This window comes from Manis pentadactyla, chromosome 2 (genome assembly GCF_030020395.1).
Source record: "Manis pentadactyla isolate mManPen7 chromosome 2, mManPen7.hap1, whole genome shotgun sequence".
Classification (NCBI taxonomy): domain Eukaryota; kingdom Metazoa; phylum Chordata; class Mammalia; order Pholidota; family Manidae; genus Manis; species Manis pentadactyla.
The window spans coordinates 89155334-89174499 of NC_080020.1; the positions used below are offsets into that span (position 1 = coordinate 89155334).

Consider the following 19166-nt stretch of genomic DNA (forward strand, 5'->3'; position numbering starts at 1 on the left):
GTGGGGCCAAAGGAAAAAAAAAAAGCAATTATATCCGCCTACCTAAATGAGCTATTCATCTTATGGCTTTGTGTTCCACAAACGTCTCCTACAACTTGGGAATCAAGGATGGGTCCAGGTAAGGGCCTAGGTAAGGATCCAGGTAAGTTAAAACTCAGAAGCAGGAAAATTAGTTGATTGTATCTGGTTTACCATTTTACCCTTTCTGAGTAGGCAGTGAAACAACTGTGAGGCGTATAGTGCCGGCTTCGTGTCTTGGATCAACACGGGAGCCATGCCAAATGTCAGATTAAATATTCCACAGCTGAAGTGTTTGCATAACTTTTCGGTGGCTACCATTTAAAGAAAGAAAAACAATGATGGGCCTTTAAAAAAATTCCCTTCACTTGACATGATCACGGTGTACTGCCAACAATTGCTCTCAACTTGGAAGGCAAGGCCACGCATATCTGTCCCTGGAGCATCAGTGCCAGCTGGCTTGCGAGGCCCTGGGTTTCCACTCACTCCAGGAGCATGAAGACCCACTGTGTGCCCTGAGGGCCGCAGCCACGCCGCTGTGTTGTTTAATCTTGTCTGCTTTGGCTAAGAAGCAAGGCATTTTATGAAGGAATTTCCTGGTTCTTGAAGTATCTGTCATGTCTCAACAATGAGTTTGCATTTGCTGCGTGTGTTTTCAGTTTGGGTTGGCTCTGTGGGTCTGCTGAGGAGACTGGAAACAGGTTTTTTATTGAAACAAAATAAGTCTGAACAAATCAGCTTTATTGTCATTGGCTCTCTCATGATTTGGATTAATTTTAGCTTTATATTTCTAAAGGATTGCTCAAGCTGTGATACTCTTTAATCTCAGGTTATTTGAGGGAAGGGAGAGAACTGACAAAACCTAAGCACCTACTAAGTGTCAGATGCTTTTCGTGTATTGCCTAAATGACTTTTCCTAACAGTTTAAGGAAGCGCCTGGTCCTCCCTTCATTTTACTGATGAGGAAATGGAGGTGCTGAGAGGGATTCTCTCACCCACAGTCGCGCAGCTGTGTCCTGAGCGTGGGCTGTCAAGGCCACAGGCTTGGTTTCGTGCCGGATCTACTACTTAGTCTCTGGGACAAGTCACTTCCCCTCTCTGCTGCAGTTTCCTCATCTGGAAAATGGGAATAATAATTGGAATCCTCCATCGAGGATTAAACTGAGGAAGGTGTGGAAAGTGGCCAACATGGTAACCAGTCAGTACATTCAGCCATGGTTACAGGGCACTGCGGAGAGTTCAGCCCAGCGCAGCCCCTTCCTCTGTGGACCCAAAGCCCCCTCAGCCCTCTCCCGGTCAGTGCCGCCCTTCTCTGTGGGGAAGGTTTAGCCAATGCTGATATTCCAGAGTCTCAAAGTGGAAAGCAATTTAATGTCTTCATCTAAAAACTGTTGCCCTATTGAGGCAAATAAGGTCTGTAAGTCTGCCATAGGCTCACAGTTCTACCAAAGAAGCTCTTTCTGAAAAGAAACCATAGAGAGGAAAACCTATGAGAGACAGAAGGCTGAAGGACTTTTTTGTCTCATTGTCCAAGTCAGTGGCTTGGATTCAGAATTAAAATATGAAAAAGTACCATGTGATGTATTCTCTCATGCAGCAGATGTCTGGTCTTTTTACTATAGCGAAAGGAGAGCTTAACTGTGTCACCAATCATCACAGTGCCTGTGGGCCTGTGTTCAGCCCTGGGTGTGTGCCATGTGCCAGTCTCTGTGCTAGGTCTTGGGAGGCAAAGGTGAGTAAGACATGATCCCTGTCCCAGCAGAGCTTCAGACAAGCAATCAAGTGAGCTTATACAATGCAGAAACCTTGATCTCTATTCAAGTTGTTTAAATTTTAGACCCTCTGGAATCCATGCAAAAGGAAGCCCTGTATATTTCTTTTCTTTTTTTTTATTAAGGTATCATTGATAGACAATCTTATGAAGGTTTCACATGAGCAACGTTGTGGTTTCAACATTCACCCATATCATCAAGTCCCCCCGACACACCCCACTGCAGTCACTGTCCATCAGCATGGGAAGATGCTATAGAGTCACTCCTTGTCTTCTCTGTGCTGTACTGCCTTCCCCGTGACCTACCTATATTGTGTGTGCTAATTATAGTGCCTCTTAGTCCCCTTCTCCCTCCCTCCCCACCCACCATCTCCCAACCCCTTCCCTTTGGTAACCACTAGTCCCTTCTAGGAGTTTGTGAGTCTGCTGCTGTTTTGTTCCTTCAATTTTGCTTTGTTGTTATACTCCGCAATGAGAGAAATCATTTGGGACTTGTCTTTCTTGGCCTGGCTTATTTCACTGAGTACAATATCCTCCAGCTCCAACCATGTTGTTGCAAATGGTAGGATTTGTTTTCTTCTTATGGCTGAATAATATTCGATTGTGCATATGAACCACATCTTCTTTATCCATTCATCTACTGATGGATACTTAGGTTGGGAAGACCTGTATATGAGTTCTGGCCTTGACACTACTACAAGCTGTATGGTTTTAGCCAAAATCACTCAACCTGAGTTATATTTTTTATCTATGTAATGGGGAAGATGAATAATTTTCAGACTACAGGGTTTATTTTCAAGAATGAATAGATTAATGCTTTGAAAGCCTTTGTTATACAGTAAGGACATAAATATTTCCATTCTTACTTTACTTTCATTCATTTTGGACACATTTTGTATAGAATGACTTTTTGATTATAAGTTTCTTGCTTTTTAGTTGAATGTTTGTGAATATTTCAATAAAGAGAGGGTAGAAAAGAATAGCATCAGTGAGTAATTTTCAATATCACATCCATGAGGGGCAAGAGGTAAAAAGAGGGAGACTCCCACTGTTTTCTTTTTTTTTAAATGATCATTTGTGGATTATTTATGTCAGACATTATGTTAAACTGTGTGTATATGTGTACGTTTGTGTGTATGTTTGTATATGTGTGTAAATCCTCACAACATTCTCATTCTCACAACAAACTCATCAGATACTTCTATTTTACAAATAAAGAAACTATGGTTCTGAAAACCTAACTAATACTCTCAAGGTCAGAAACCTAAAAAATAGTCAAACTTGGATTTCAAAGTCTATCTGCTTGAGTCCAAAGTACAGGTTCTTAACTATGATTAATTCTGTGTCTGAGGATAATACTCTGAAATAGGAAAGGGATGACTAATATCAATGTCTATCTGTTATGTTTAAAGTAACTGAAATGATAGTCTGTGACTTTTTTTGAGGGTGAATTAATTACAAATATGTATGTATGGATAGAAATTTGAGAGATATAATCTAAGCAAAAGACAAGTGTAAAATATGAAATACTATATAAGCTCATTCTCTAGTAGAGCTTCTGTCCTCCCTGAACTGAACTGGCCTTTAGGGTTTAGTATCATTATCACCTCTTAGCTAGAAATAATCTCATCAGCTCTGAATTCTCAGAGCCTTTGAGAAGAACCCTTTTTAATGATTAACACTTCTGCCTCAGGGCTTTTGCACTTGCTGTTCTGTTTGCCTGGAGCATTATTCTTCCCAAATCGTGCTCAGCTCATTTGCTCACTTCATGGAAGTATCTGTTCAAATGTCCTTTATGAGACAGACCTGACTATGTCTTTCCTCATCATACTGTACAATATAGCAATGTTCCCCTCATCACTCTTTATCTATTGTCTTTACTTTTCTTCAAAGCATTTCCTTTCATGAGACATATTATTTAATATTTGTGCATTTGTTTATTGACTGCTTCCAAAAATCATATAGAAGGTCTATAAGAACAGGGAACTGCTGTTTATTGCTGACTCAAATCGAGAATACTACTCAACACATAGTAGATGCTCAATACATATTTGTTAAATAAATAAATGAATGAAGAATGAATGAATACAATCTTTTCTTTTTTGTGTCATGATTGGTTGCAGTTAAGTGTTACCTCACTTAGGAAACTATGAACTTTTTGAGGCAATATCTGTGCCTGGTTCACTTTCTCTCCAGGCCCTAAATAGTATTTGTAATTTGCTTAACGATTGAAAATTTGCAGAGATTTTATATACAATGTCTCATTTGTGACCTAACAACTCTATAAAATAGTTGGTATTTTTACTCCCATATGTCTTAGTCAGCTTGGGCTGCTCCAACAAAATACCACAGACTGAGTGCCTTAAACAATAGACATTTATTTCTCATAGCTCTGGAGACTGAGAAGCCCAGGAGCAAGGTGTCAGTTAATGTGGTTCACTGTGAGAGCCTTTGTGCTGGGTTGCAGAGAGTCACCTTCTCACTGGGTCCTTACATGGCAGAGAGACGGAGAGATTCTGGTCGCTTCCTCTAAGGACTCTAATCCCATTCAGGAGGTCTCTACCCTCATGGACTCATCTAAATTTAATTACCTCCCCAAATCCTCCCCTCCAAGTGGCCACATTGGGTTTAGGATTTCAACTTACGAGTTTTTGGCAGGGGATATGGCAATGCCAACATTTGGCCCATACACCAGCTTACAGATGAGAAACCATAACTCAGGGAAACGTAATGATTTTCCCTAGGCCAGAGATAATGGGGAAATCAGATCTCAAGTCCAGTTCTTTTCACCACAAATCTACAATTGACTCCTTGAAGGACTGGTGCCTGTCTGTGTCAGGGCCATAAGTAACCATGGAATCAGGGACGGATAGAAGGAGACTGAAGAAGGGTTCCTCTTGGAAGTGCAAACGAGACAGAACTCTTCAGGAATACGAAAACCTTTCATATAGTCAATATGAAGGTAGATTTCTACTTTTCAAGTTTTTTTTAAATACCATTTTTTAAATTGAGGATGGTTTTTAAAGTTTGTTTTATAATAGGAAATCTGTCCTCACAATATTGCCCATTAAGCTGAAGGAACAGAAGGTCTGTTTGGATAATTAGAATACGCCACCTAGCAGCTAAGATGTGAGAGATGGGACTTGAACTCACACCAGGCTGTCTCCTTTACACCTGCAAGGGAACCTGGTTCTTCATAAAGCCATTACAACAGCACTGTGGGGGCAGGGAGGAAAAGACAAGTGAGTGCCCCCTGTTTGTTCTGCTTGCTCCAGTGGGCACAGAGTCACAATTGCATTCTCTTCTTTCACAGAAATTGAAAATACATGCCTCTGAAAATTTAAAGCCTTGGTCATTCATTCTTCCTCTTATGTTTATAGATATAGACATAGATATAGATACAAATATAATCTTCACACATACACACACACACACATACACACACAGGTATTCCCTATTTTTCAAAAGTTTGCGTTATGCCACTTTGCTTTTACAAAAGACCTAAATTAGTACCTGTTTTCACTAACTGAAAGAAATCCAAAAAAGATTTTTACTTTTACCATAAAAGGCAAAAAGTGAAAATAGTGTTTGACATTTGTTTTGCAGTGAGCCATCCGAGGGGCCTTGCCACACAACTTCCTCAGGAACTATACTCAGCAGCTCAGCATCAAGCTACTGTGTCTATGAGCAACATCTGTGCTTTATTTTGATTTATTTTGTCCATCCATTAGCAAAATGCATCCTAAGGTATCAGAAAAGCCTGAGAGAGATTATTTTTTGGGTCTGGGAAGGCTGAAAAATTTTTCCATATAAATTAATGGTAATTGCTTCTTTATTCTAGGCCATTTTGCTTATGAAAGATTTTATAGGAATGCTGTACTTCTGGACAGTGGGAGAAACACGTATATATATATATATATGTATATATAAATATTTTCTTTATTAGGAAAAGTCCTTAGAGGCCCTGAATTTTTTCTGGACTTGATGAGCTCTTTAATCCCCAAATATTTTTGTAATCTGTATTTAAGCCTCAGAACTCCTGGAACCCTCATATGAAATCAATCCAGATTCCAAACTTAATGAGATTTATCTACCACTAACGCCTATTTCTATTTTTAACAGAAACATTTATTTTCAAGACAGAACATGTCTTTATAACATGCCATTGTAGCAAATTCTACATCCTAATAGATCAGAGTATAAGACAGGGTAGAAACTGAGATCTCAACCCAGAGACTGTTTTATCTTGTATTTCTTAGGTTGGACTATAGACAGAAGGAAAAACTGTGTGGTTTAGACATTATGCAGACTAATTCAAACTCAAAGCTACATTTAATTTGTATGACTGTCAAAGCACGATTACACTTCATAACTTGTCATTCCATTCCCTGTTCTACCCTACACAGCGCCAGAGCAAAATAAATCCATACAAACCAAAAAAAAAACACCCAACAACCCAGATCTGCTTGATGGTAATAAACATAGAACATTCTTTCAATGCACATGCTAAGCTGCTTTTCCCCAGTACCCACTATACATGAAAAATCTACATATGTCTAGTGAGACCTAAGTCAAGAGTCTTCAGCTGAAAACTACCTCAGAAGGCCTGAACAGCTGAACCAGTAACACCATCCACCTTTGGAACTCTTCATTGGAAGTAGACCCATCTTTTAAGGCTGATTTGGAGAGTGGAAGAAATGCTGAGCAGATAAAACTAAAATGCCTGTTGCACTTTCTGGACTGATGAAGAGAATGATAAGGACCTTTTAAGCTCCAATATTCGCTGATGATCTGATTTCTCCATACGTAATATGCTCTTTAGCCAACCCCAGCCGTATGTCATTTCTTTACAGAAACCCAAACTACTTAATGTGGAGTAAGCTGCTTATTTATTACAGTTTCCTTGTGAGCAAAATAAAGTGACTTTAAGTTTCAAAATTTATTCACAGCAAATCAGTGCTAGCAGTTATTTTCTTCTTTGGTCCCTTATTCTGGACTCTTGAGTCACATAGTACATCACACAGACCATCTGATGTTTCTGCCTACTTCTAACTGGCTTCAGAAACTATCAAAGTCTGTGCTAGAACAATGGAGGGAATATAGGTGTTTCATATTTCCAGGAAATCCAGAGTCCCTGGTAAATAAGTGTTTTCAAACCTTAAAATCTATTAAAGTAGTTTGTTATTTCAAGTATTGACATGACAAAGGATCCTTTTCTTTAGGAAATAATCACTCTGCCAGCTATTTTATTTGGCAAGTCTAAATTGTCATAGGTTGGATTTATTGAGAGTGAGTCCACCTGTGAGTAGACTGAGTTGTGCCCAGGACAGTGAAAAAATTCCTGGCGGACTGGCTGTGGCCTATATGTGGTGCCCATAGCAGCAAAGCCATGGGGGTTCCTCATTATTACTGTGTTTAGAAGGAAAGAATCTTGGAAATACCATTTCCTAAGGGGACATGTTTATTGCACCCATTTGTCTATAACTATTTCCAGAGTGTTAACATCATAACACCTAAGCAAGCTTAATAGAAAACATTTTAAAAAGAGCCTTCAAAAGATTCATTCTTGAATGTAAATAAAAATATAGAAAATAACAAAAAAAAAGGATGGATAAAAAAAAGTAAGATGTAGGCATATATTCATAACATAATCTGAAATGGAGAGACACAGAGGCGTTTTTCTCCTTTCCACGTGCCCTCCTCAAGCTAAGCAGGGACTGGCTGCAATAAGCTGCCTTGAATGAGAAACCAATTGGGGGATGCCACAAAAGAGTCGCTGTATAATGGCACTGAATCTGATAAAATTTTAACCTTCTACTTTTCCTAAGGAACATTTTGAGGAAAATTTGTGCTAATATCCCCAGCTGCACACTTCCAGAAGCATCTCTGGTAGTGTATGGCTATCATCAGCACAGCTCTTCACTGCAATGTGAGGGTGCTGAGCTGGTACAGAACCAGAGCATTACAGACCGAATATCTGTATCATCCCAAATTCACATGTTGAAACCTAATCTTATGATGGCACTAGGAGGGGAGGCCTTTGGGAGGTGATTTAGTCATGAGGGTGGAGAGCTCATGAGTGGGACAAGTGTGCTTATAAAAGAATTCTAGAGAGCTCCCTTGTCCCTTCTGCTGTGTGAGGACAACAGTGAGGAGATGGCCATCTATAAGCCAGAAAGGGGGCTCTCAGCAGATACCAAATCTTCTGAAGCCTTGATTTGGGACTTCCACCCTCTGGAACCATGAGCAATAAATGTTTGCTGTTTCAAGTTATTACAGTATTTTGTTATAGCAGCCTGAACAGACTAAGCCACAGAGTAAGCCCTGGTATTCCCTGCATATGCTGCTAAGAAGAGAAGCAAACTTGACAAGCTTCTCTTTCCTTTTAAAGAATTCTAGCTTTTGACCCCCAGAACCTTGTAAGCTCATGCAAACCCCTCTGTTACATGATGCTTAGTTTCTCTGAAGCTATTTATAGGTCAGGTTTCATCCTCCTTGAGTCTACTATATTTTTTCTTATTTCATAAATGGACTATCATTTATGTGCCTTGTTTTAATTGTTCCCTCCACTATTCCCCATATGAGGGAATGATTTAAAGTGGTTAGAGAAAATATTTTAATGCATCTCCCTGACATTCGATGAACATCTATATGCAAAATACTGTGAAACGTCCAAAGTCAGACTCAGACCCAACTCTCATGTAGTTCCAATTTACAAGAAATATAAAACACACACACACACACACACACACACACATTATAAGAAAAGGACAGAAGAAAGTGTGAGATGTCACTAGCAAGTTCCAAGGAAAATGACATGTGGTCTTCCCAGGGAGATCAGGAAGTCATTTTGGATTGAGTCTTAAAACTATTCTTTCTCAAAAAAAAAATTTATAAGAAACAATATATTTCATTTTTCTGACGTCACAGCCCCAGCAAGTGGTTTTGTACCAAATTTAATGGAAGTTCCACAGGATGTTTTGTGCATGGGAGAAGGAAAAAAGGGAAGTAACCACAAAATTTAAAAATACAAAAACAAAATCGAATCCTGGATAACTTTTAGCATCTGTTCCACTCCCACATTAATAAAATTCACCTGGGAATTCTGACTAAAAGGAGAACAGAAAACAAGAGTTGTGGGGGAAGGAAGGGCATACTGGCAAAGAAAAAGTCACAGGGGAGAAAAAAGCCACAGAGCATCCCAAGGACAGACGTCTTTACCCCTCCCGACGCCAGAAGGACACTCCGCAGGGACGCTGAGGCCCTGCCAGACTGTGCCCAGGGGAAAAGCAGGCCGAGACTGGGTGGGGGCATAAGGGCAGGCAACTCACTCATGGAGGAGATGGTGAAGGGCAAAGGAGGCAGATTTGCATGCACAGAAAGACAGACAGGGCTGAGGAGCACTTAAACTGAAAAACTAATGTCCTAAGTGTTATGATTTTTTTAAAAAGAAGGATGTCCTTGTTATCTCTACCCTAGGCTGAACTTAGTAAATTGATTCTTTTTTCTTTCTTTCTTTTTTTTTTTTTCTTTGTATTTCATTAATACTTTGATCTCACTTGAGAAAGGTCAGTGATCTCATTGAGTTGAGGCCTGGCATGGATGCACCGAGAAGGGCACCCAGATTTCCACTGACCCCGGACCTCCCATGTTGGGTAATACTAGCACTGCTCTGGGGGCTGATCTGCCCATCATTCCCAGTGCAATGACCCGGGCCTAGAACCCCAGGGCTGTTTATGGGCTAGGACTTACACTCATGGGCACGATTGGAGTGTCTGGCTGTGCTTCTCAGATGGAGTAATAGAGGACAGATCCCGCTCAGGTATCACTCCCTACAGGTCTGGGTCCATAACACTGAAGGCATGCCATTTCCTGGCATAGTGAAGGAGCCAGGATCCCTTGGGCCTCCAGGCTTGCAAAATGCTGCATCTGCTGAATTTTGACGTATGCTGTGGGGATGGTCAAGTATGCCTTCTCCTAGGAAGCTGCTTTGCCGCCACTGGAGCCACGTTAAGGAAATGGTACCTGCTGTGGAGGAGACCTAAACTGCAGAGAAGCCATCTGGGAAAACCCATCTGCACCTGAGATATCATCTGAGGCTCCTGGGACCCATGGCCCATCACAAGATCGTGTGACATCAAGCCAGGCCTCACCGAAGCGCTGTGAGAAAGTACGTTGGGTCCCATGGCCTTCAGGAAGGGCATTTGGTTGGAGTGAGAAGTTGACTATGTCATTTCCATTACACTGAGGGTTGCCACTGGAACTTGAAAGTCTGGATTTGGGGTATTAATGTTCATTCCTGGTATGTTATTCAGTGATGATAAGTTAGGTGAAGGAGCTGGAGGCCAGTTGTCATCTGACTTGACTGCAATCTTAACAGGATTATGGTATAATCAGGTAGAACTGGACATTGCAAACTTGGGCATAAGGCATTGTGGTAGAGAACAGATTTGTGGAAGGGTAGGCTCTGGAGGCAAGGTGTACTAGAGAGAAGACACCTGAATATTCACAGAAGCAAATCAACAGCAGAATAGCAGCAAACTCTAAGGACTATTTAATGAAAGCAGCAGTGTCTGAGCCTGGCATCAAGCCCACCATGCAATGTGGATGCCCTTCCTGAAGGCCGTGGGACCCAACATACTTTCTCACCGTGCGGTGGAATCTGGAGGAGTGTGAGGTTCCCTGAGGGTGAGCCTAGCACTGACGACTGGACTGTAAACTGTAGCAGTTTCAGAAAGTTTTAGCAGGGAATGCATATAGCTGCTGGCCCAGATTTATTCAAGGGCTTCAGCCCCAGGCTGTGTCAAATTGGAGACTAACCCTTTCTTGAAGGGTTGAGCAGTAGCAGTGGCTGTGGCACTTGGTCCTTCTGGTAGGTATGATTGGTTAGCTGAGATTCTACAAACCACTGTTGCTTCCTGGACCTTGAGATAAAGGAAGGAATGACCTGAAGCCTGTGACACATTGCTCACCAGATGGCAGGGGAAGCATCTTCTGCTGAGCAGGCAGCATCTCAGACCCACGTGAGTATAATTCATCATCACCTCCTCAGTGCACACTGAGCCTCTCATCTTTTGAGGTGTCATCTGAGAGCTGGATCCCATTTGACATTTAAATTGACATCTCCCTTTATGACATTAGGGCTCATCTCAAACTCAAATTCCCAGTCAGGGCCCATCTGTGGGGCACTGATTTTAGAATGTCATTTTCAGTAGGACTCGGAAGGAAAATGGACTTTGAGAGCCTGGGATTATCCTAGTCACCTCCATGCTAGGCCTGATGCCTGCCATACTTATCCTGGGAAGTTTTGACCTTTCTCTGCCAGCTGCTGTTACACATCTCTGCAGACAGTCTCTGGGGATTTTGGAAGCATTCTCCTTAGTCAAGACCACTGAAGAGCCCTGGGCCAGGAGAGAAGTTTCAATCATTTTGGATTTTTGACATACTGTCCAGCCAAATGGCTCCAGAAAGAGCTGGTCTTAATGCAAGGTTGGAGACATCTGCCACTTCCAGTTCAGTGCCACTCATTCCTGCAAATTCAGGGAGCCATATGTGACCCCTGGCTTGCTGGGGTCAAGGGCCATGCCTTTAGGGACAAATAACATTGGCATAATCATACTATTGGGAAATGGCTTTGCTTGCCTAGGTGCCCAGCCTTCACCATGGGTCATCTGGTATTGAGGGAGAGGCCCTTGGACCACTTCCCAAGGTCCATGCTGATAAACCTCCGTATTCTGGAGGGAGCACTGTGGTGCAGCCACTTGTCCCTGATTCCACTTCTCTTCATAGGAACTCGTGCTGTAATTTCTGTCAAACTCTCTGCTCAGGAGACATCTGACTCCCTATGGGCCCAGACTGGAAGTTCATGGAAGGTGGAACCACTCCGTCTGGAGAAAAGGGTGCACCTGTATATCCTGGGAGGAAAGCGGAGCCCCCACATCTGCCTGGGGCCCAGGTCCCTTCCAAAGCTTTAGTGTGGAGCCATCATGGCCTGTATCACCTCTCTGGTTTCTCCGGAGGTCTGCCTAATACCCCAGTGCTCTGCATTCTTTGTGCTGCTGTGAATGTCTTGTCATCAGGGAAAAGTACAGGCTGAGTATTTCTGACAGTGCATAAGGAGTGCTCCTGATGCTCCAGCTACTCAGGAGAGGGTCTCTGTGAGTTTTCCCCTGGGTAGGGGGGTCTCCACTGGACACTAGTGGATAGGGTGGTGATGGGGAGAAGACATTGCAATCTGCCAAACAGCTCTTGCCCCTGTGGGAGACACAGGTAACTGCTTGGTTTAGGGGCACCCAATCTGACCCAATACCATGTAAGACTGTGGAGTCGAGTTGGCAGGGTTGCCCACCAAAGAGAACAGTGTGTTTTCTACCCCGTGCCTGCCCATGCCAGGGGACACACAGGACCAGCAGGCTTGGGTGTTGGTGCCAGAGGCAGTCGGCCGCCGTTCCGTATTCAGGGAGGAATTCTGGCCCTAGTTGGCAGAAACTGGGGGCTGTAATGGGAGAGGTTTCAGATCATTCCAAAGGCAGAGGTCTGTGTGTTCAGAGGGGTTTGGCTACTGCCATTCTCCTAGAGATGCTCTGGAAGTGGAAAAGGAGCAGCACTTTCAGCCTGACCCTCAGTGCAGCTTCTGTAGCTTGAAAACATAGGCACCACTTGGGCTAATGTCTCCTGAGCAGGTGTGAGCTCTGGTCAATAGTCTGGCTGTGGAAAGGTCTGGAAGACCCAAGGATCATGGCATTTGAGGGAGTTATCAGTGCATCATGTGTTGGGAATCCTAGGACATTACTTCTTTAGTCCCAGGAACTTGCTGACCAAAGGACTGGGTGAAAATACTTTTTTCCCTTGGCACCATTCCAGCCCCAATCTCCAGGTGTATGCATTCACCTGGCTTGAGTGCTCAAGGGTAGGGCTCCCACTCTCAGAGTCATGATTAGGGTGACTGAGATTGCCTGGCCAGCACTCAAGTGGGAGAATATGGAAACCAAGTGAGGATTCCCACATGGGACATGACTGTAGGGGGGAGGCCCTTCATCCCCTGCTTTGACTTGGGCTTTTACTTTTTGAGATGATTTCCTCCACTTAGGGTTCCTGGAATGCACTGATTGGACTTTCAGTTACAAACAGGCTCTCTGAGGTCTCAGACTGCAGCAGATTGAGCCGCTGAGGCAGACAGGCGCCTGCAGCCCTTCCTACGGGCCGCCTGTATGCCTTGTCCTCCTTGTTTGTCTGTGAAGCTTCAGCATTCTCTGGGTGTGCCTCCTGCTGCCAGAGGAGAGCCTCCTTGCACTTCACGGGTACAAAGCACACAAGGGTTACCACACTGCAGTGCATATCTTGGAAACCAGGTGCCTGGGAGTCACATTTTCCAAGGCAACCCTCACCTTTTGGGATGTTCAATTTGCTAACTTTTTCTACACTAGGACACAGAAGAACTTTCCAAAGATGATCTCTGCCTCCCAACAGAGATGAGTTTCTAGGTCAAAAACAGACTGACACCAGCTAGTTCCACATTCAGTCTCTGGAGGCAGGGTGGAGGCAGAGAAGGGGGTGTGGGCTTTGGTCCAGGGCCTAGCCAGCTGCTGGGCTGCGTGGCATCCTCCATTCTTCCCATGGCAGCTCTTAAAATGTTTTAACCACTGGAAGGGACTATGTAAATGAAGCATATGGGAAATAAGCTTGGAAAGGTAAGTTGGGACAAAATTTAGGATAGTTTAAAATACTAGATTATAAATTTGGAGTTTTTGTAGGGAGTGGGGAAGTACTGAAGATTTCTGAACATGATCACAAGTTGGCTTTAGAAAAACTCACTCTCCCATTATTGTTTAGAGGAAAAAGAGTCGAGAAGCTTTCAGATGTAAGCAAGAGAACACCAAACTAAGATGGCTTAGATGATAAAGATTTATTCTCTTATATAACAAGAAGTCACATAGCTGGAAAGACAGAATCAGTTTTTCACCAAACCAATGGACTGTGAACTAAGGGGCTGGCTGAAAGTGTCAAGAGAGGGCACAGAATAACAACCAAAAAATTAACCAAGAATAGAAATTTAGAGAATATCAAGGAAGCAGAAAAACAAATAATTCCTTATATCTAGTTTTTTGCAACTTCTAATTGAGCATAAAAGCTCATCTCCACTCCCTAAACGATTATTTTTTAATGAAAATAATTCAATATGAACACACAGTCTCTCAGGAATATTATATTCTCATTCCAGAAAATCAATTTAGCTAAGCATAAATAAGAATAACTAAAAGATTCCTTTCTCTACAGACAAGACCTCTGATCCACTTCAAAATAATTTCATGTACTGTTACCAAAGTAAGTAGAGCATTCATCCCTGAAGGCCACTTCTCTTGGAAGTTTCCACATTCATATAGGGAGCACCCACTGAAATTCCTAAAGAGCCGCAGCAGCCCCGAGCTCAGGCTCCCACTGAAATGGCAAGGGGCTCTTTTGCAGACTTACTAGTTGACTGTAACCAGGTCAGGCGCTCACCAAAAGTTTCATATCTGAATGCCCAAGTCAGGGGCACACCTTCCTGTGTCTCTAGGACCTACCTGTAATCACCATTTAGCACAGCAGGATAAATGCATGTGGACTTGAAATTTAAAAATGAATAACTATTTGCCATCCTTCACTTTTAACCTAGCCTAGTGAACGCCTTGCCTCTGTCACTGTGAGCACTGAGATCTGGATGTCAACACCCAGCTAAGGCAGGTGCCACCCAGTGCTCTAACACATAACTGTTTTTCTCACCAACAGACCAAAATGAGCCAATTATAGGAAACAGGCACTAAGGATTCTGTGGGTAAACCAAAGGGGATGATGAACCTTTGCAAATGATGAAGTAGATGGCAGGCGCCCTGCCTTTGTAGGTTGAGTCTACCGCCCACTCCGAAGGACTCAACTCCTTGCCCTTGGGGAGATGTGCTTTTGCCACAGAAAATAATGAAAACTGTCTAACTTGAATTCTATAAAATTATGCCAGAACTTTTCATTTAAAAAGCCCAATTGTGTGATTTTTACAGTGATCCCTCAGAAGCTGTACATTTCTTGAGCTTATTTGAATGGAAGGAGAAGTAAACATCTTATAGATGTATAGATATAGTTAACATTTGAGCACGTAGCATGTGCCAATATATTGACATATATTAACTCATTTAAACCTTATAAGACAGACACTGTTATCATTATATCCTTTTTATAGATGAGAAACAAATGGAAAAGAAAAAGACATTTATAGATGGTTGCAATGGATCCCAAAATGAAAGTAACAAAGAGAACTGAATCAATGCCATTTGCGTATCTTCAATTTATACTTTTTTTTTCTTTTTTCCTTTCTCCTCCTGGCTTCATCACACCAAACAGTTTTGAACCTGGATAGGCTGAGCAGCAATCTTAGGACTGTAAGGGAAAGCTGCTGTTAATTAATAGGACATAAACTACTCCATTCTCTTCTGGAGCAGTATGCCCAGGGGTATTTGCCTCAGAGAGGGCTGGTAAAGAGCTCCACGGTGGCTCTTCTCATCGTGTCTTCATACTTTGCAGTTACAATATGCACACATTTGATATGTTAAATAATTAGTTCTCAGCATCTTGTGTACTTGAGGCCCCATTTCCAGAATGATTTAGTACATTTCCCTCTGAAGTCCATGCTAAAAGAAGAAATAATTAGGCTCAGGAGGGTTTTACTTAAAACCTTGTATCTCTTCTGATCTAAAATGACTGTGCTAATTATAATTAGTCGTCTCCTAAGTTTCCCTGCCACAGTTCACTCTGAGGATTGAGTCTTCCCCTCAGGTGTTCCCTTGGATTCTGACATAGTGCTGGAACCTGAAGTGGGAGTTCCTCAGTCTGGGACCCTGGAGATACTTAATTCAATGTAGGGTAACAAGGCTCTTGTATGGTAGTACATTCAGATAGGATATTTTGCCCAAGCCATGTAGTCAAGTCAATCTGCTGGGGGTTAAAAACAGATTGGTCTGAGTAGGGCTGTACCAGGTGTGGTCTACAAACCAGGTGATGACCTGTGGGTTTTATCTGTCCTTGGGGTGATAAGTTCAGAACTTGGGAGGAAGCATTTAGAAACTTTTATAGCAATTTGACAGAGTAATATTTTAGAGCCCATTAAATCTAATAATTAAAAAACCGGGGCTTATATTTTTTATGTCATTTTTTTACTGTTTCCTTTTTATTATAACTCATCTCCTAAGAGTTTATTTTCTTCCTGATTATGGATCATGTTTCTTGCCTCTTTGAATATCTTTTATTTTTTTTTTAATTGGACTGTGGAGAGTATGAATTGTCACTGCTGGGTGCTGGGTTTGCTGAATTCCCTTACACAGTGGCAGACTTCATTCTGGCATGCAGTTATGTTACCAGGGGTCAGCCTGATCCTCTCAGGGTATGCTTGTGGCCTGCCTCCATGCAGTCACCTGAAGCAAAAGCAGGTCCCACCTTGTTTGTTTCCCTTCTCTGAAGGGGTCATACACCTAAAGGGACATTTGTCTAACATCTGAAAAACACTGTTTCATATATTTTTCTGACTTCCTATGTGTTTAAGATGGAAAAATGAATCAATCCCGTTCATTATGGCTACAAATGCCCTAGAACTTTGTCTTAACATCCTTAATGATATCTGGTAATTCACTGGTAGTAATTGCACTGTATTTTATTAAAGTATCCATCTACAATGGAAAATAAGTTAAAAAACAAAGCAAAACAAAACAAAAAAAATAACCTGACTAAAAAATGAACAAACAACTTGAATCAACATTTCACCAAAGAAGATGTAAACATGGCCAATAAGCACAAAGTGCTCAATGTCAATAATCATTAGGGAAAATGCAAATCAAAACTACCCTCAGATACTACCTCGTACTCCTTAGGATGGTTACTAGCAAAACAGCAGCATTGAGCCCCCAGAAAATAACAAGTCTTAGTGACAGAGAAATTGGGACGCTTGTCTATCATTAATGGGAATGCAAAATGGTACAGCCTCTGTAGAAAACAGAGTTCTTCAAAATATTAAAAATGGAATTATGATATGATGCAGCAATTTCACTTCTGGATATAAAACATGAAAGAACTGACATTCAGGGACTCAAAATATTTGCACCCCCATGGTCACAGCAGTATTATTCACAATAGCCAAAAGACGGAGGTAACTCACATGTTTATCAATGGAAGAATGGAACTTAAAATATGTGGTATCTCCATAGAATGGAAGGAAATTTTGACATATGCTGCAACATTAATGAACCCTGAAAATAGTTTATTAAGTGAAATAAGCAAGTCACAAAAGAATAAATACTGTATGATTCTAGTTAGATAAGGCATCTAAAATATCAAATTGATAAAGTCAAAAAGTAGAATGGTGGTTGCTAGGTGGCTGAGAGAATGGGGGTCATTGTTTAATGATCAGAGAGTCTCAGTTTGGGAAGGTGAAAAGCGCTCTGGAGATGGGCAGCGATGACGGCTGCACAAAAATGTGAATGTACTTAATGCCCCTGAACGGTTCACTTACGAATGGCAAATGTTTCATTTTCTGTTATGTGTATTTTACTACAAAAAAAGAATACTTAAAAACAAAACAGCAACTGGATTTGCACTCTCCCCACCCCCCAACCCCACAGCTTCAGAATCACTGGTCTACAGAGGCTGAAGGTAAGAAAAGACCTAAGTGAAGGAGAGTTTGATGAGCTTGCTACCCAGGATTAAAGATAACAAAAAATAGCTTTTCAGGACATCCAGAGACCACCCAGCCAGGGAACTAGTAAGGTGGAATTATGTCAAATCTACAGAATCTGCCATGGTGGTTACTTTTGTGTCATCCATTTTCCTACTAAGTCAACAATGAAATCCTTGTTGTAGGCTTCATGGACAGTGAGCAAAGTAGAACCTGGGGAGGGTGTATTTGTCTTTGCAGTGAGTCTTAGGGAGAGAGACCTCAAAAAGCTGGGGAGCAGGCAGCTGCTCTGAAGTGAAGCAAAAGCAATTAAATTTCCATGGTCTGAAAGGAGAAAGAGAAACTATCAGTTGAGGATGTATTGTTCATCTTGAAAAAGAGAATGATATTAACATGATCCCATTCATATATATTAGGAAAATAAAAATGTATTTATATATATAAGAAAATTCCCCAGGAAGATATAAACAAAAAGTGTGAAATTTGGCTATATCTGTGTGGTCAGATCATGGATGGTTTTTACTTTCTCTCTGTACTTTTTATCATGTGTTGTTTTCACAATAGGTAGGTAAAATTTTTATGAATAGTGAAAGAAAACAATTTTTACTTAAACATTAGAAAAGGACTGAAGGGAGATATGTGGCCCAAACCTGAGGTACCTTTAATTTTGCTTTTAGTAATTTATGCATGAATCAGTCTGTTTCATTATTTCTCATTCCATTTTTGTTTTTAACATTGGAGATGTGACCAGCAGTTTACACATTTTAAAGTAACAACGCTTACCATTTTATGTGCTGGAAATGCATTTCATTCATCTAGGTCAGATCAGATTAGAGTAATTAAGGCCACTGGACTTTGTCATTTAACAAATCCTTAAACCCAACTTTAATCTTATTCATTAATGCCACAAACAAGAGGGTTAACTGCTAACATATAATGTTTCATACCCATCCAGACACAAATGTTACAGTATTAAACGTTAAATACATTGCTTTGTATCTTTAAGAGAGGGATTGATGTATTCCGTAATCTAACAGTTGCAGATTTATTAGTCCTGAAGAGGTTATCCTTGGGGTAACTCATTATCGCATGTACCGGCACGGAATGTTCTGTGACAGGAGAATATGTAAGATGAAACAATGCAATTAATCAAGATCGGGCATGCAATGTAGTGACTATGCAATATGAGCAGATGCTGTCAACTCCTGAATTGTCACCACCCACCTACTGGCTGAGGCAATGCCACAGCTGAAACAGGTTGGCCACTGATGTGGGGATCCTGGTAACCTTTTGCCACATTCAGATCATACTCAGTTGTCCCACTTCAGCTTGGACCTAGCCGGAAAGGACAACTCCGTTGTCTTATGATTCTCCTGCAGCAAACCTTTCACTGCTTTAAAAAGGAGACAGAGTTGAGTCTTGATCTCTCTTTATCTTTTTGCTTCTTTTTCCAATTCTAACAAAGGTACTGAGGAGGAGAAAAAATTCCTAAAGGCAATCTTGAAAAATCAGCTTCCAGATGTGTTATCTCAATATTTAGAATCTTCTGCAACCATTAAAAAAGATGTCATAAAAAGTTGAAAGATATGGGAATGTGTTCACTTCATGCTACTATCATGAAAAGGGCAGCTTATAAATGTAACTCTATGAATATAGGAAATGACTACAATCTTGTAAACTAAA

General features: G+C 41.4%; 1 pseudogene; it reads right to left on the bottom strand.

Moving 5' to 3' along the window:
• Window positions 1-9367: 9367 nt before the first annotated feature.
• Window positions 9368-13126, bottom strand: LOC118913617 (B-cell CLL/lymphoma 9 protein-like; annotated as a pseudogene).
• Between the last annotated feature and the right edge of the window lie 6040 nt (window positions 13127-19166).